Below are 17776 nucleotides of genomic sequence, written 5' to 3'. Positions count from 1 at the left end.
TTTCATTTCTTTCATTTTTTTAAATCTAAATTCTTATTTATTTATTTAACTAATTCAAAAAATAAAAGTCTATCTCTCTCTCTCTCTCTCTCTCTCTCTCTCTCTCTCTCTCTCGTACACACAATAAACAATCACCCTCTTCATCTTCTCCAATCATCCTTCCCAAAAACTCAAAAGCTTACTGCAAGAATCAATTGTGTGTATGTAACTACATTGGGTTTGATTCCTTGGTCAACCATTTTAGTGAACACATGGTGTGCACTAGACAAACCTAACACATGAACATAAACATCTGCAACAAAAAACCAAAATATTTAAAGCTCAAGTACATACAATAAAAATTCCCACCAGATCTTTAAGAGCAATGCTTCTTCTCGTCTTTTCTCTGGTATTTCTCCGACTCCAGATTAATAGGGTTAGTAAAACTACAAGAATTTTGTCGGAGATTTTCCCTTGAATTTTGTTAGAACCAGATTCCTCTTCATCTTCTTCCTCAAAAAACTCTTCTACACCTCTTAATCTTTAAAGCTTTCAGAACTATCTCTACATGCATCTCCTTCGTCAGAAAAACGATCTACTGATACATAGTGTGCTCAGATCCCTCATCGGAAAAACGTGTTGAGATCGAATCAAGGGGTGCTCAAACCCAAATTGAATCACCCACCTGAAATCGTTTCTAGATGGGTGGCATGTTAAACGAAATGGGTTAATTGAGACGTCGGCGGACTTTAAACCCAAACTGAATTACCTACCAGACATGGAGCCTTCGGTGGTGGCTTTTTGACGACGAATTTAGATTTAGATGTAGGCCCTCCTGTCTAGTTCTCACTGTCATGTGTGTTCGGCATTGAAATGCCGATAGCGGGGGAGGACTGCTAGTTTTTCGGCGTGTCTTCTCTCAACTGTTCTAGCTTCGTCGATGGTTGTGTGAGCTCGAACACAGGTAGCAACGAAGAGGTGATTGTTGGGGGTGATCAGTGATGAAGGATCAAGTGGGGTGAGGAGGTTGTGGCAGCCTCTTGGCCTGTCGATAAGAGAGAGAGAGAGAGAGAGAGAGAGAGAGAGAGAGATTTTAATTTAATAAAACATTAAATTAAATAGAAAAAAAAGATTGAAAAAAAATATCAGGAGGGCATATTAGTCATTTCAGTTTAGCAAGGGACCAAAACCACAACCAAAATACCTCAAAAGGACCACCAATCCAAAAAAAAGTCATGGTTTGGACTAAAACCCCAAAAAAATTACATACCACAGGGACCATTTTTGCAGTTTTGTCTTGTTTTTAAAGGTAACAATATAATTTTTGTAAACAAAATTGCAAAAATGTTCCCTATGGTTTGTCAATTTCTTTGGGTAAGGTTAAAAAAAACATTTATTAGCAAAAAAACGTCCCTATTTGGTGCTTTTGTTGTGGTTTTGGTCCCTATATCGTTAAGTTTAACAACATGGCTGTTAACTTTTGGCAAATGACGGATTTACCCATGGGACCATTTCTGTAGTTTTATCTTTTTACCAAACTACAAGGACCAATTATACAGTTTTTCTTTTTCCTTTTATTGAATTATTGTATATTAATTGTTTTAATTATTTTTTAAAACTTTTTTATATTGTATTATTTCTTGTTGGATTAATATATATATATATATATATATATATATATATATATATATATATATATATATATATATATATATCTGTACTATATTATTAAGGATATTGCCAATTTCTTGAAATTTAAGAGGTACTGCACCTACTGCATAATATACAATCAATTTATTCATACCTGTTAATACTCCTATCACATTTCCGTTTTACAAATTAATTGCATTAAATATTCACATTTTCGTTTGACAAATTAATGGCATTAACATTGACATTTCATAAATTGAATCAAAAAAGTAAACATACTATTTTTCTCCTCCGTCCTCTACATTCGCATTTTCCCTCAAACAAATAACAAAAACCCTATTTTGAAAAGCCGACATCGCACCTCATCCACCTAACTCATCGTCATCATCAGTCATCACCATCGGTAGTGAATCACCACCCACTCTCCAACCTCGCACCACTCACTGTATCTATATCTGATTGCCGTCGCCGCCACCTACTGTGCTCTTGCAACACTTTTTCGGTGTCAGGAAGCCACTACGCTCTCTCTTTATCTCCTTTGTCCTCTATACTCGCACCACTCGCTTGAGATTACTTCGAGGATTAGCAACTTTCAGATGAGATCCAAGCACTCTATCAGTCATAAGTTTTTTTTTAAATGCAAATTCGAAGTTGAAATTGTCATGTTCAAGAGAAATGAATCTAAAAAAGGGGATCAATAAAGATTGAATTTGATGTCGGAATTAATATGCAAATAGAGATTCTTTGTTCCAGTTTTGATGTCAAACCTAGCTCTTTCAAATTATTACATGATCGAGTGTCGTCTGTGTGTCTCTAGCCTCAAGACCCACGTCTGTATAAGGTCAAAATTCTTAAGGGTATTGGTAGTCACCCAAGGCAAAGTTCTGTTTTTGAGGTTTCAGCTTTGTTGGGATATTGGTTCTCTCAGAGTGTTAATTTGGTAATAGTAATGCGAAAAACACGTGTTTTATGAATTGCTGATGAAACAGGTGACTTTTTGAATTTGTTTGCTTGTTGCTCTTCTTGTTGAACCCTAACTTCAATTTTACAATAAGAAACAACCTTTTTGACATTAGAAGCGAAACTTTCTTTGGCATTCCTAGACCCTGGTATACTCTTTTAAATAAAAAGAGTTGTGTTCATGTACGTTTCAGTAAACACTTATTTGTACATGTAAAAATGCAAATATATTGAAAGAATGAATCATATGCTGATAAAGTAAAAAGAAATTGGTATTTAAAGCTGCATATTTTCAATTCAAGATGGATAATCAGTACCAGAGAGATGTCATTTCCAGCTTTCTTAATTTGATTGTAGAGATGTGGTGCTTAGGATTTGAACATTACTGATTATATTGTTATCTGAAATTCATCTATGATTTATCCAAAAAAAACCAATTTTACTGAATTTATCATATTCCTATAGATGCTCAAAATGTGAGCTCTGAAAGGCCACTTAGGCAATTCGTTACAGGTAAAGACAAGTCATCAGGTAGAAATTCAAAGGGTCGTATCACAATTTTCCATAGAGGGGGGGGGGGGGGGGGAACGGTCACAAAGAACAATTGACCTAAAACACAACACTTCATCAGTATGTGTAGTTGAACGAATCGAATACGACCCAAATTGCACTTCACGGATCGCAGTGGTCAGATGGGTCGAAGGGGCAGTCGTTGACCTCCCGAAAAAAGTCAACTCCCTCCAAAAAGAATTTCACCCCACCCCCCAAGATCCTACCCTCCATCTCCATCAAAGGTCAGTTTTCATTCTCTTCAATTCCCGGAATGTTAGAAGACAAAAAGGTGGAATCTTTAAGGCCCAAAACTGATCATGTAGTGGTTGGACTTTCAAAAGGTAGTAGGACCTTGAGTAATCAAAGTCAAAGTTAAATGGGGACCCACATGAGAAATGTTAAAGATGTTTTCTTGTCTGCTTTTTCATCTTCAAATGGGAAAAAAGACATAATGTTCCTTATTCATTTGTGAACGTGTTGGGTGTTCCAAGAATGGCGGTGGCAGGGGCAAAACCAGAATTTTTTGTTCCAAGAATGAAAGATGATGTGAAAGAGAATGAAAGTCTGTTGCTTAATAAGGTAAAAAGGTGGGATAAGGATAGTGTTGTGTGGGGGCATAAGATGAAACGGAAAGCAGTTGTTTCTTGGGAGAGTTTGAGACAAAGGGGGATTTTAGGGGTTGTTAATGAGTCAGAGTCAAAGTCAAAGGTGTGAGAAAGTGAAAAGGTAGAAAAAGATGGGAAATTTGGAGTGGATCGAGCTCCTGTGAATTATATATTGGCTACCTAAGTGTCGATTTATCTGTTACCTAAGTGTCGATTTATCTGTTATATGTCTGTTGTGACAAAAAAACAAAATAAATCATAATTATACTGAAAAAAACAAATATTTAATCGGGTCTGTAATCAAGAGTGTACATTTATATATTATTATTTTAACATTTGCACAGTTTGACATAATTGAGTTTGTAATCAAGAGTGTATATTTATATATTATTATTTTAATTATACTGATAATTGTTTATATGTAGTAAACTATTTGTGCAAAACAATTAATCGTCTCTACAATTTAATTTTTGAATAAAATATCTGCACCCGGCGTCTGGTGCGGGTAAACGACTAGTGTATATATATATATATATATATATATATATATATATATATATATATATATATATATATATATATAATAAATATTATTTTTAATATATTATATTTATGTAAGAATAAATACTACTTTTTTATTATTCATTTTTTAAATGTTTTTTTTTAATTTCTTCTTTATTGCATTATTCCTTTTTTATTGGATTATTATATATTAATAAATATTATTTTTAACATATAATATTTATCTATTAGTAAGTGTTAATTATTGGATCATTATTTTCATTTAATTAATTTTTTTAAATTTTTTTATTGCGTTAATTCTTTTTATTGGAATATTATGTATTAATAAATATTATTTTTAATATATTATATTTATAAATTAATAAGTATTACATTTTTATTATTAATTTTTTAAATAATTTTTTTATTTTCTTCTTTATTGCATTAATTTCTTTTTATTGGATTATTATATATTAACAAATATTCTTTTTTAACATATAATATTTATCTATTAGTAAGTGTTACTTTATAGGATATCTAATTTCATTTTATTAATTTTTTAAATTTTTTTCATTATGTTAATTCTTTTTTTTTTTGGATTAATAATTTAAATTTATTATTTTTATTTATAATAAATAATATTTTTTTAATTCTTTTTATTTTTTTATAAGTCTCTAATCTGCTTGTGTATCAATCAGTTCCGTTTGATGGTGCGGAATCTCAATCAAACGGATGATGTCAGATCAAATAGAAGAGAAGGAGAAGAAGAATAATGATCAATCTTAATGTATTAATGAATAGAATGATGATCCGGATACAAGAGATTCACACACACTAACACACAATAGTTCTTCTCTCTCTCTGGCCGTAAACTCTCTTCGTGTTTATCTATCTCTACTCCTCACCCTAACACCTATATTTATAGTTGGAGAATATGGGCTGGATAACATGGGTCGTAAATGGGTTTACGGCCGTAAACTCAACCGTAAACATGACCGTAAACTCCAAAAATATTACAGAAAAATACAATTGCCCAGAAAAGCAAAGTATAAACCATATTTTGACCCAACAATCTCCCCCTTGGTTTATAGCTTTCTTTTCTTAATGACCCAACAAGCTCCCCCTAAAAGTAGCTGGCTCTTCTTGTCAATCTTCAATGGGAGCTTGGCTTCAGCTTTAACCTTCGATTTCTTCACAGCATCAGGATGAACATATGAATCTTCAATAATTGACTTCATCTTGAGCAATTGGCCATTTCTTCAGAATTTGGCATTAATCGCACATTAGGTGAGGAGGCTTGACGTACTGATTCTTGAAAGATAACGCTTTCAGCTTGAGAATCTTCAGAGAGAACATCAGAGAGAACAAATCTTCTGGATCACTTCAGCAGGTACAATGATAGCAGCAGACTGATTGAGGAGGCTTCAATGCAATCCGTCACATAATCTTCAATTTCTGCTTCACCTTGCTTATGGGGTTGAAGGATTGAATGTTGAAAGAATGATCTTCATTTCTTGCTCCTTCGAATGAGAATTCTTCGATGCTCACGGACGAAGCCTTTGGCTCAGAAATCGTCAACACAAACTCCATGAGTCTCATCTATACCTGAAATCACTTTTCAAGACAAAACAAAACTAAAAGAAAACTTAGCACACAAATTAAAACAGAAACAAAAAAAATTTTGGATTTTTGATTTTTCTGAACAAGAAATAAAACAGACATAACACTATTTTTGGATTTTTAATTTTTCTGATTTTTTTTTTGATTTTTGAATTTTTCTGATTTTTTTATTTTCATTATTTTTAATTTTTAATTCTCCCCTAATATTTAAATTAGAAGAAACTATGAACAAATTTAACAAAAACAAAAATAATAGATAACTTTAAGAGTGATTTGGGATCAAAGTTGTTGGACAGCCTTATTCCACTTGTCAGTACCTTTCATATTCATATCTTTGTCTGGTCGATCGTCGGTATTGTGGTCCACTTAAACACGAAAATTTGTGACAAATTTAGGACATACTATTTATTACAAGACATGATGAACTTATAATCCTAAAATTTATATCTGATCCTAATTTCTTAGACACTATATCTTAAGGTCCATTCATCTGACGACGACCAGGGATATTGTTGTCCACCTAAATTGAGCAGCGAGATCTATAGACAATTTGTATGAGTTCAATTTTAAGTGTACTGGAACATGTTTCCCGCTTCCTGATATGCCCTAGCCATCAAGAACTTCCAGAGTACTCCTTACACCGGGTGAGCAGACAACCATTCAGAGAGAGAAGAGATTCAGAATTCTATTGCTAACTACTTCAGAGGGGTTGAGAAATAGAAGGTTGCATATGCTGTGTACCAGGTCGGATTAGAAGTCGCGCAAAGGAGACAGCATATGGCTAACAGATAAGAAGTATTTTACACACATATATAGCCTACAGAGAAATAGAGTTGCATATGTTGTGTACCAGGTCGGATTGGAAATCACGCAAAGGAGACAACATATGACTAACAGACGGAAAGAAAGAAAATGGTATTCTACAGACCTACTTTATCGAAATTTACCAGTCGCCCCATCCAACCGGAATTAAGGACAGAATCCGCACATCGAGGAAAAGTTAAACCACGGTTCCAAGTACGGGTTCATTTAATGTGACGAGTAGATTCCCGTATATATCTCCCTGCTCAACCTATCCGAGCGTCGTATTGTCAGGCTGAATGGATCTAACTAGGTCAAGATTTGTCAAGTCTATAAATTTCCTAAGTTCAATTATGCCTAGTCATGTCCATTTAAAATTTTTCGTGCCTACCGACGCATCAAACCAGAGCATAGACCCTTCAACTTTGGGTACATTACGCAGACTCAGGTTGCCTGTTATCACTTGATAATATCACTTCCCAAAACATCTCCTGCAAGCACATTTCGGTAACACCATATTTTGATTTTCTGATTTTCTAATGTTTTTGGATTTTTGAAACTTTTTTTTAATTTTTTTTTTTGTTTTTATTTCCCCCCCTAAATTTGTGCATAGGAGAGAAACGAAATTTAATGCGCAAATTTAAATTATCCTAAAACAAAAATTAGTCTTTAAAGCGAATCAACTTAAGAAATACACAGGAGTATAGAGAAGAAAACGCAAACCGTAATTCACCGATTGAATCTGCATTCGGAAGGTCTGAGAACAGCAAGCATAATCTCAGAACAAATCCGAAAATTCTTCATATCATTAAGCACTAACCCCATTTGTATTCTCTTCGTTTCCCGCAAAAGGACACATACTCTCAAGCAAAAGTCTGAATGTTGTACAGTTGAGAGATGTCCCCAATCATATGCCAGGAGCAGCCACTACCAACAAACCGAAGTCTGATGATATGCCTCCATAGCTGCTCTGACACAGAGCGGGATCAGTTGGTCTTTGGAACCCAGTCCATTTTGAAACTGGGTCGACCTTTGTCATCAACGCACGATACTCTCTCCCATGACATATCATGTTTATCACAAACAGAAGACATAGAAATATTAGAATCGTTAGTTGATTTTGGGAGATTGAGCCTTCGGAACCCATTTGTAGTTGGGTTTAACCCATTTCTTTTTCGATCCGATGGGTGGCTCGGCACTTGATTTGGAACTTGAAGTCGGCTGCCGAGATAACTTTGACCTAACCGGTCTTGGCTTCACAGGAGCATCTCTTGGATTGGGCTTCTTGGCCGACATTCCCTTCTTGCCCTTGGGATTCAGATTCTTTGCCTTGTGGGTTGGATGCTTGGCCTTGGGAGTTGAATTCTTGGCCTTCTTGGCATTCCAGTCGTCAATGTCTGATCGTGATCTTGAGGGATATCTTTTGGAGTGTCTCCCTCTTGATGCGTTCTGCCAGCCTTGTGCGTAATAGGGAATGTATGCGCGATTAGGACAATTTCTGGCAATGTGTCCAGGCGTTCCACAGTGAAAACATGTCTTTTTCTTTACTGTGAAGTTGTTTCTTCCTGCCCCTGGTGGCGTATCCTTGCCTTGTCTCTTGTTGTTCCCACATGCACATTTGCCACAAGAACTCTGTTGCGTTGGAATTGGTGGCCTGTATTTACCAACGACAGGTTGATCAGAAGCAGTTGAGTTCGAAGTAACAGATTCAGAGTTCAAGGAGATGTTGGATTGTTCAATGATTTTCTCCTTGTTCTCATCTTCTGTTACTTTGCCTGCACAAGAAGTAGCATCATTAGTATCTTCAATATTAATAACACCTCCTGACACAAATCCAGCTCGTTTTCCATATTGAAGATGTGCCTCCCTGTCAATTTCTTTCTTTGTTATAGGGATGGATGTGTAGTTATGATTATAAGGAGGAGGTACACTATCATACCCTAGACCCTTGTTTTGATTCCTTTTAAACTGCATGCTTTGGTCTATCATATTTGCAACCACCTCACTTGAGAAATCATATTTTCTAACATCAAGTTTGGCGGTTTCAAACTTTCCTTTCAAAGATTCAACTTCAGCCACTAGCTCAGCATTTTGTTTGACTACATAATCATAGTTTTCACATTTGTTACTATAGTCTTCCTGAAGTTTCCTAAAGTCCTTGGTTTTTGCTTCTAACTCAGCCTTCAGGGGTTTCTGTCTTTTCCTAAGTTGATATCCTTCATATCTCAGGTCCTCAACTTCTCTTTTAAATACATCAATTTGTTCTCGAAGAAACTTAATCGTATCTTCACATGATTGAGAACATGAAACTTCACATGAATGAGAACATGACACTTCATTGACCGAAAGGTTTACAGAACTCTTTAAAGCGTCAAGCTCTTCAATTACTTCAGCAATACTAAGACAATTGAGATCTTTTGTCTTCTTGATGACAGCTACGTTCATATCCCACGATTTCGGAAGTGAATTTAGCAGCTTTTTGTTTATCTCTGATTTGGACAAGAAGATCCAGGCTATATTCATCTCAGTAGTGAGTGTAGTAAATCTCTGCAATTGAGTTTCGAGGGTTTCTCCAGGGATATAATCGAAAATGTTGAAATTTTGTCTTAACATATCTTGACGACTCTCTTTCATGTTTTCAACTCCCTCGTAGACCTTAAAATCAATTAAAAGCACAACTAGAAGCTAAAATAAAATTTAAAAGTCATTTTTTTAAAATCGAACTTAAAAATCAAACATGAAAAAGTCAAATTTAAAAAGTTAAACTCAAAAGTCAAACTTGAAAAGACAAACTTAAAAGTAAAATCAAAAAAAATAAATTTGAAAATTTAAAAGTCAAACGAGAAAGTCAAAGTTTAAAGTCAAAGGTCAAATTTTAAATAAAATGTCAAAAATTAAAAATTAAAATTTTTGGTTGAAAAAGATATTTAAAAAAGAAAGAAATTGATTTTTGGGGTTAAAAGTGTCAAATTTCGAGATTAGGGTGCGGCTGGAAGTGTTTAAGTTTAATATTTGGGAGGGAAGGAACAAAGTCACAGTTGGTCGAGTTGGCTAAGTGGTTGTGTCAATGATCTAGAGGTCGCGGGTTCGATCCCCGCCACCCCCAACTTCGCGTCCTTTTTATTTGAAGCGCGCTGCTGCTGAGGAGACTAGTCGCTGAGCCGATCACCCAGCTGAGCCGCAGACAATCCGAGCCGTATACTTCCAACCGAGCCGCAAACTCCGAAACCCTAGCCGCAAACATGAACTCCGCCGCCAGCCGTGAACAGGACACATACTCTCAAGCAAAAGTCTGAATGTTGTACAGTTGAGAGATGTCCCCAATCATATGCCAGGAGCAGCCACTACCAACAAACCGAAGTCTGATGATATGCCTCCATAGCTGCTCTGACACAGAGCGGGATCAGTTGGTCTTTGGAACCCAGTCCATTTTGAAACTGGGTCGACCTTTGTCATCAACGCACGATACTCTCTCCCATGACATATCATGTTTATCACAAACAGAAGACATAGAAATATTAGAATCGTTAGTTGATTTTGGGAGATTGAGCCTTCGGAACCCATTTGTAGTTGGGTTTAACCCATTTCTTTTTCGATCCGATGGGTGGCTCGGCACTTGATTTGGAACTTGAAGTCGGCTGCCGAGATAACTTTGACCTAACCGGTCTTGGCTTCACAGGAGCATCTCTTGGATTGGGCTTCTTGGCCGGCATTCCCTTCTTTCCCTTGGGATTCAGATTCTTTGCCTTGTGGGTTGGATGCTTGGCCTTGGGAGTTGAATTCTTGGCCTTCTTGGCATTCCAGTCGTCAATGTCTGATCGTGATCTCGAGGGATATCTTTTGGAGTGTCTCCCTCTTGACGCGTTCTGCCAGCCTTGTGCGTAATAGGGAATGTATGCGCGATTAGGACAATTTCTGGCAATGTGTCCAGGCGTTCCACAGTGAAAACATGTCTTTTTCTTCACTGTGTATCAATCAGTTCCGTTTGATGGTGCGGAATCCCAATCAAACGGATGATGTCGGATCAAATAGAAGAGAAGGAGAAGAAGAATAATGATGAATCTTAATGTATTAATGAATAGAATGATGATCCGGATACAAGAGATTCACACACACTAACACACAATAGTTCTTCTCTCTCTCTAGCCGTAAACTCTCTTCATGTTCATCTATCTCTACTCCTCACCCTAACACCTATATTTATAGTTGGAGAATATGGGCCGGATAACATGGGCCGTAAATGGGTTTACGGCCGTAAACTCAACTGTAAACATGACCGTAAACTCCAAAAATATTAAAGAAAAATACAATTGCCTAGAAAAGCAAAGTATAAACCATATTTTGACCCAACATTTTTTTTAATTTCTTTTTTTATAGTTTTAAATAAAAATACCAAAAAACCTCACCCACCCCACATTTCCTAATTTATTTTAAATATTTGAAAGATAACATATTTTGAAAAACACCACCACCATCACTCAGTCACAACAAACCACTATCGGGTCGTATCCAACCTTGTTAATATATATATATATATATATATATATATATATATATATATATATATATATATATATATATATATATATATATATATATATAATTTCAGTAATTATTCATGAAGTTAGATCATCGTGTGTATTTTAGTTTTTGTGTATTCACGTGTATCTAAATTTGTTATACATTACAATAAACTTATGATTTTGACATATATAATTTCCCTAAAAATATTTCTACATGAATTACCAAATCCGAGTATTCGCTACTCGACGGTCGTCCGAACGAGTACCGAATAACGAGTTCTACAACCTTGCCACCACATGTAGTGGCTATGGTGGTTTGAAAACCCTCAATCTAACATTGTCGTCATCGATGACAGTATCTGTAATGAATGGTCGGCTAGAGGCTTTATGCTTAATGGGGTTTATTGCACATTGTGTAGGTAGTCGACTGGTTTAGTTTTCGTCGAGAATGGACGCATGTAATCGATGATCAATGATTTCCAACGAGATGATACGACAACGCAATGTGGTAAAAAACAACGAATGGAGGAGCTGAGTAGGAGTGTTTGGTATATTTATTTAAAACAATAAATAAAGAAATTAAAAGAAAATTTAAAAAATACTATTTATTATAAATAAAAATAATTAATTTAAATTAATAATCCAATAAATAGAATTAACGCGATAAACAGATAAAAAAAAATAATTAAATAAAATTAATAATCCAATAATGTAACACTTGCTAATAGATAAATATTATATGTTAAAAATAATATTTATTATTATAATCCAATAAAAAATTATTAACGCAATAAAGGAGAAATTCAAAAAAATAATAATAATAAAAAAGTAATATTTATTAATATATAAATGTAATATATGAAAAATAATATTTATTAATATATAATAATCCAATAAAAAATAATACAATAAAAAAAGTTTAAAAAATAATTAAAAGAATTAATATACAATAATTATATAAAAAGAAAAAGAAAAAAATGCATAATTGGTCCTTGTACTTTGGTAAAAAGATAAAACTGCAGAAATGGTCTCAGGGGTAAATCCGTCGTTTGTTAAAAGTTGACAGCCATGCTGTTAAACTAAACGAGGTAAGGACCAAAACCACAATAAAACCACCAAATAGAGACCTTTTTTGCTAATAAACTTTTTTTTGGACCTTACCCAAAGAAATTGACAAACCACATAGACCATTTTTGCAATTTTGTCAATTTTTGTATATAATATTACTTTTAACTATTTTTGTTGTAAGTTATTTAAAATATTGTATTTGAAAACTCTTAATTATTTTAATTTGTTTTCAAAAACTTTACTTTTTAAAAAAAATTATTTGATGAATATTGTTACTTCTTTGATTGTAATTATTTAAAACAACAATCATTGTTTTTTGTTTTAAAAGATAATATTATGATATTTTATATAATATCACTTTTAACTATTTTTATTGTAAATTATTTTTAAGCTAATATATGAAAATTCTTAATGATTATAAAAAAAATAGTTTCATGGTTTTTTTTGTTAGTTTAGGATTACAATTAGGTTTAATACTATAATTTACAACTTTTATTTATTTATAAAAAAGTCTCTTGATTTTTTTTTTCAAGTTTAACTGAAATTTTGATTCAAGTTAACCATTTAACATTATACTGAAATTAATAACTTAACTATTTTGCATAAAAGCATAATATATACAAAAGTTGTAATTTTAAAATTACAATTGCTCACATACGATAACATATTTAAACTAATAAGTTAACTATAATATTTTAAAAAATTAAAGTCATGATTTTATAAATAGAAGTACAATATGATATTTTAATATTTTAGTTTAGTTAATTTATTATTAGAATTTAGTTTTTACATTAATTTAACATTATCAACCAATTTATAATAATTATTATAAAGAAATTGAAAAGTCATTGAGGTTTAGTGTTGGAAAATGTAGGAATGCCAAAGATTTGCATTTTGTAAAATTGAGGCTGATTTGAAGGATCATTATTCCAAGTTATGGGAATATGGAGCTGAAATTTAAAGCGTCAACCCAGGATGTCATGTTGAAGTGTATGTGCAACTCCAAAGTAATTATACTGTGGTGTTTGAAAGGTTTTATATGAGTTTTAAAGGACCGGTTGATGGCTGGTTAGATTGGTGTAGGAAGGTTATGGGGATATATGTATGCTTTCTAAAGGGCATATGTAAAGGGGAGCTTTTCTCAGCAATAGGCATGGATGGCAACAATAGCATATACCCAATAGCTTAGGCAGTAGTGCATGTTGAGAACAAGAGTATATGGAATTGGTTCTTGGACAACCTAATGGAAGACATAGATGAAGGTGGAAATGGTAATGAAATCACATTGATTTCAAATGGACACAAGGTACATATTTTATTTAACATCATTACTACAAATTACCTTTTATACATACTAACATTCCAAATAAATGCATGGTATAATGGAGGTTATGAAAGAAAGATGTCTAGAAGTGGAGCATAGGTTGTGCTTGGCACATCCTTGCTAACTTCCATAAAAAGTTTAAGTGTGAGTTCTGCATAAAACCTTTTTGGAGGGTTGTAAAGGCAACTATAATTCATAAATTTGAACTTGCAATGGAAGAGATCAAGAGCTATGATGTAGGGGCTTATGATTATCTCATTAAAATGGACCCTAACTGTTGGTAAAAGGCTTTTTTTAAGGTGGAAATGAGATGTGATGCAATGGAAAATGGTGTGTCTGAGAGCTTCAATGCTGCTATTGAAGAAGCTAGAAAGAAGCCACTAATCATTATGTTAGAGGACATAAGGGTGTTTGTGATGGAGAGATTGTACATGAAAAAATAGAAAGGATTGAGTTGGGACTTGGAAATCTGTCCAACTATCAGAAAAAACATGTGATTTAAAATGACAATTGCTCACATATGACAACATATGTAAACTAATAAGTTAACTATACTATTTTAAAAATTTGTAGCTAACGTTATGTAATTTATAATTTGATGTAATTATCATTTAAAATTATTGCTCACTAACTTTAAACCACTTATTATTATTAATAAGTTAAAGAAGACTTTTAAGAAACACTTAATATTATTATTCAAATATGAAACATATACTAAATAATAAAGTGATAAAATTGACAATATGCATTTCAAAAGAGACTTTCATGGATAATATGACATATCCATGATTTTTATAATTTGATTTTTTTATTTATAACTATTGTTCGTTGATTTTAAAACCACTTATTATTATTAATAAATGAAAGAAAACTTTTAAAAATCAATATACTTAAAATGTTAAACATATACTAAAATATAAAGTGATAAGATAAACAATTTGTATTTTAAAAGAAACTTACATGGATAATATGGATAATATGACATATCAATTAATTTTAATTAATTATTGTTTTGAAGCAACAAAAACATACATACATATATATAATATTTAATTAAATATTATCTATATCACATTCCATAAAATATGATCGATAAAATGAATTTAATCTAATTTACATTAAAATTTCAACCACAACATACAATGATTGTCTTAAAAGAATACTTAAACCAAGAAAAATAAAATAATAAAAGAATTAGTATATAACAAACTTACAAATTAAAAACTTTAACATAATAACATGGCTCGAAAAATGGTCCAAAGTCCTCAAACCAACACAAAAACCTTTAAACTTATTTTCTTTATGAATTTTTTATGTGATTGGTATTTGTGTGTCTACTCAATGAGATTGGCTTTTTATAGTAGACTATCCATTAACTATATGTAACAGCCCGAAATCCAGGTAAGCTTTATGACCCTTCTATTTTGGAGAGTTGGCACATTAGGCCCTTAAAGTTGTATGTGGGATTGGTGAGTACGCTAGGCGTACTGAGGTGTACACCGCGCGTACTCGCTCACTTAAATTGAACGCGGACTCGCCCGGGTACGCTGGGCGTAGTGAGCCCAGATGTAAACCCTAATTTTTGGCTTGGGCAATATAAAAGGAACATGTAGTCCTTTGCCCTAGCCACCATATCCCCTTGTGTGAGTCCTTAGAGAGCGAAGATCCGTGCTTTAGCTTGTGTGGTGTTTTTGAGCTTGACGTTGTCTTTTCAAGGTGAAGAAGGAGAAGAAGGAGCCATTGTTGGAGCTAGAAGTTGAAGAACAAGTGTAGATCCGACTTCTATAGTGGTTGGAGATCCCTTCTGAGGTAAAAAGCTCAAAGCTTTCCTTGTTCTTCATAAGTTTTGCTTTGTGGACCATTTTTAGGGTTTTTGGTTCAAATTTGGAGACTTTGTATGCAAAGAGTCTCCATGAGCTTAGATCTGACCTTTTCTAGTGTATATTGTGTTGAGGATTCATAAAAATCTAGTCTTGAACGTGGATCTTGTGTCATGCATGAGTTATAGTCTCATTATGGAAAGAGGAAAGGTGTTTTGAGAACAAAGTGACCTTTACAGCCATGCAAAGGATTAAAGGTTTCAACTTTATGGATTAAGTCATATTACAGGAGTCAGATCTAAATTTTGGATGCAAGTCTTAACCGATTAAGACCTGAATGAGATGGATGAGGAAGTTGGGTATTACAATGGGCGTAATCCCAATACGCGCGACGTAAGGGGCTACGTACCCCGTTTCTGTGAAGGCTCCGGGTACGCCTAGCGTACACGGTTGGTACGCGCAGCATAACCGGAGGGTTGACTTTTGTTGACTTTTAGGGTTTGGTCAACTTTAGTGTATTTGAGCCAAGTAAGGGGTAAAATGGTCTTTTACCTCTCCTGAGAGTGATTAGAGGGAATGGTCTAGCCTTGGTAATTATGTTGATGACAATTGATTATTTCATCTGATTAGGCGGAGGCTAGGTCTTATTTCACTGAGTCCGAGGTTCCGAGTTTCCGAGTTACACGAGGTGAGTCTTCTCACTATACGTTACCTAGAGTGGTATTATGTGTTGACCAGAGGGTCTTATGTGTTATGTATGAGATTGTGTGCTATGTGACATATGTATGTTGTATGATTTTATAGACCGGGCCGGAGGGTCCAACGATACAGACTGGGCCGGAGGGCCCAACGAGCTATGACGGGACCAGAGGGTCCAACTATTGGATTAGTGTCTAAGGCTGTAACTATATTTGGTTAGTACTTGACCCGGTTATGCCTGGTCCTTTTAGGTTGCCTTCACCATAGCAACTTGAAAGGATGATTTGTTAAGAGAGAAGAGATATTATTGTTAATATATTATGAGAATAATATATTAAAGGAATAATATTGTTATTTGATTAATATAAGTCGTATATATTAATTAAGAATTAATTTGGTGACTTAAAGAGGTTAATTGAATAAAGGGACATAAACTGTCAAATGTGTGATAGTTGTGTTTTGGGCTATGTATCCTTATGGGTAATGGGGTGGACGAAATTTAGGGTTAGGGAACCTTAAATTCGTCCATGCCTAGAATCTAGAAGGATCTTGGATTTCTTAGGGCCTAAGTTATTCAATTAGGGTTAAAGGTGAAACCCTAGTATCCTATAGTATAAATAGATCCCTAGGGTGAGGGAAATCGACACTCATGCAAGGCAAGGAACCTTAGGGCCGATTTCTCACCCTCTCTCCTCTCTCTCAATATCATCCTCTTGCTAGTTGGTGTTTGTAAGCCATTAGAGGAGTGAAAATTGTGACTCTAAGCTCTAAGGAGAAGAAGTATCATGCAAGTAATCTAAGGTATTGTTCTAGATCCAATTACATATGATTTGATTCAATTGTTTACATTAGATCTAGTATTGTAAGTCTTGGATTCAATGCATGTTCAATTAGAGAAACCTAGATCCAAGCATTAGGGTTTGCATGTGCCCATAGGAAAGTTCTTATGGCTCAAACCCATCAGTGGTATCAGAGCCTTGATTGATTTCTATTGAATTGATGCATTGGTTAATTGCTTGTTGCTTGTAAAATTCGAATTTTGGTCTTCTGCCTGAGGAACTCGGGGAGTTCCGCCGTGGACTCGGCGAATAGCTCCAACTCGGTGAGTCCACAGTGGGTACTAGGCGAGTTCGAGCGTCAGAAAGAGGGAGTTTCGGGATTTCTTGCTGTTTTTCTTGAGGAAACTTGCCTGAACTATTTTGGGTCATTAAAATCCGATTTTAACCATATATATGGGTATATTCTTGACCAAACAAAAGATAATTACCAATTAGTTGAATAATAATTTCCTTATGTGATAATAATTGATTATTTAAATTGAATCGGTTAATTATTTTGCAAGTAATATTAAATAAGATCAAATTGAGATAATTTAATTGTTGATTTACATTATTTGCTTTTTGATCCTCATGTTTTGAAAAGTTTAAAACTTGTCCTCAAGTTTTGAAATTTAAGTTTTGTGATTAAAAGGTTAATTTGAATAATTTAAATTTCAAACCCTAGAATTTTACAAGTTTAAAATTCAACCCTATACTATTACAAGCTTAATATATATATATATATATATATATATATATATATATATATATATATATATATATATATATATATATATATATGAGTAAAACTATGCTAGTCTTACCGTTAGTAGGCCTCATTCACGAAGCCGGTCTA

At 33.8% G+C, this 17776-nt stretch overlaps 1 pseudogene; it reads left to right on the top strand.

The window, feature by feature from the left end:
• The first annotated feature begins 1323 nt into the window (after nucleotides 1-1323).
• LOC145059653 (large ribosomal subunit protein uL2mz, N-terminal part pseudogene) lies at nucleotides 1324-3930 on the top strand (annotated as a pseudogene).
• The last annotated feature ends 13846 nt before the right edge of the window (nucleotides 3931-17776 follow it).

The sequence above is a fragment of the Lactuca serriola genome, chromosome 6, assembly GCF_051521515.1.
Source record: "Lactuca serriola cultivar US96UC23 chromosome 6, Lser_US96UC23_V15, whole genome shotgun sequence".
NCBI classification, from domain to species: Eukaryota; Viridiplantae; Streptophyta; class Magnoliopsida; order Asterales; family Asteraceae; genus Lactuca; species Lactuca serriola.
Note: the sequence above shows the minus strand (reverse complement) of the source record. Positions and strands in the feature narration are given on the sequence as shown.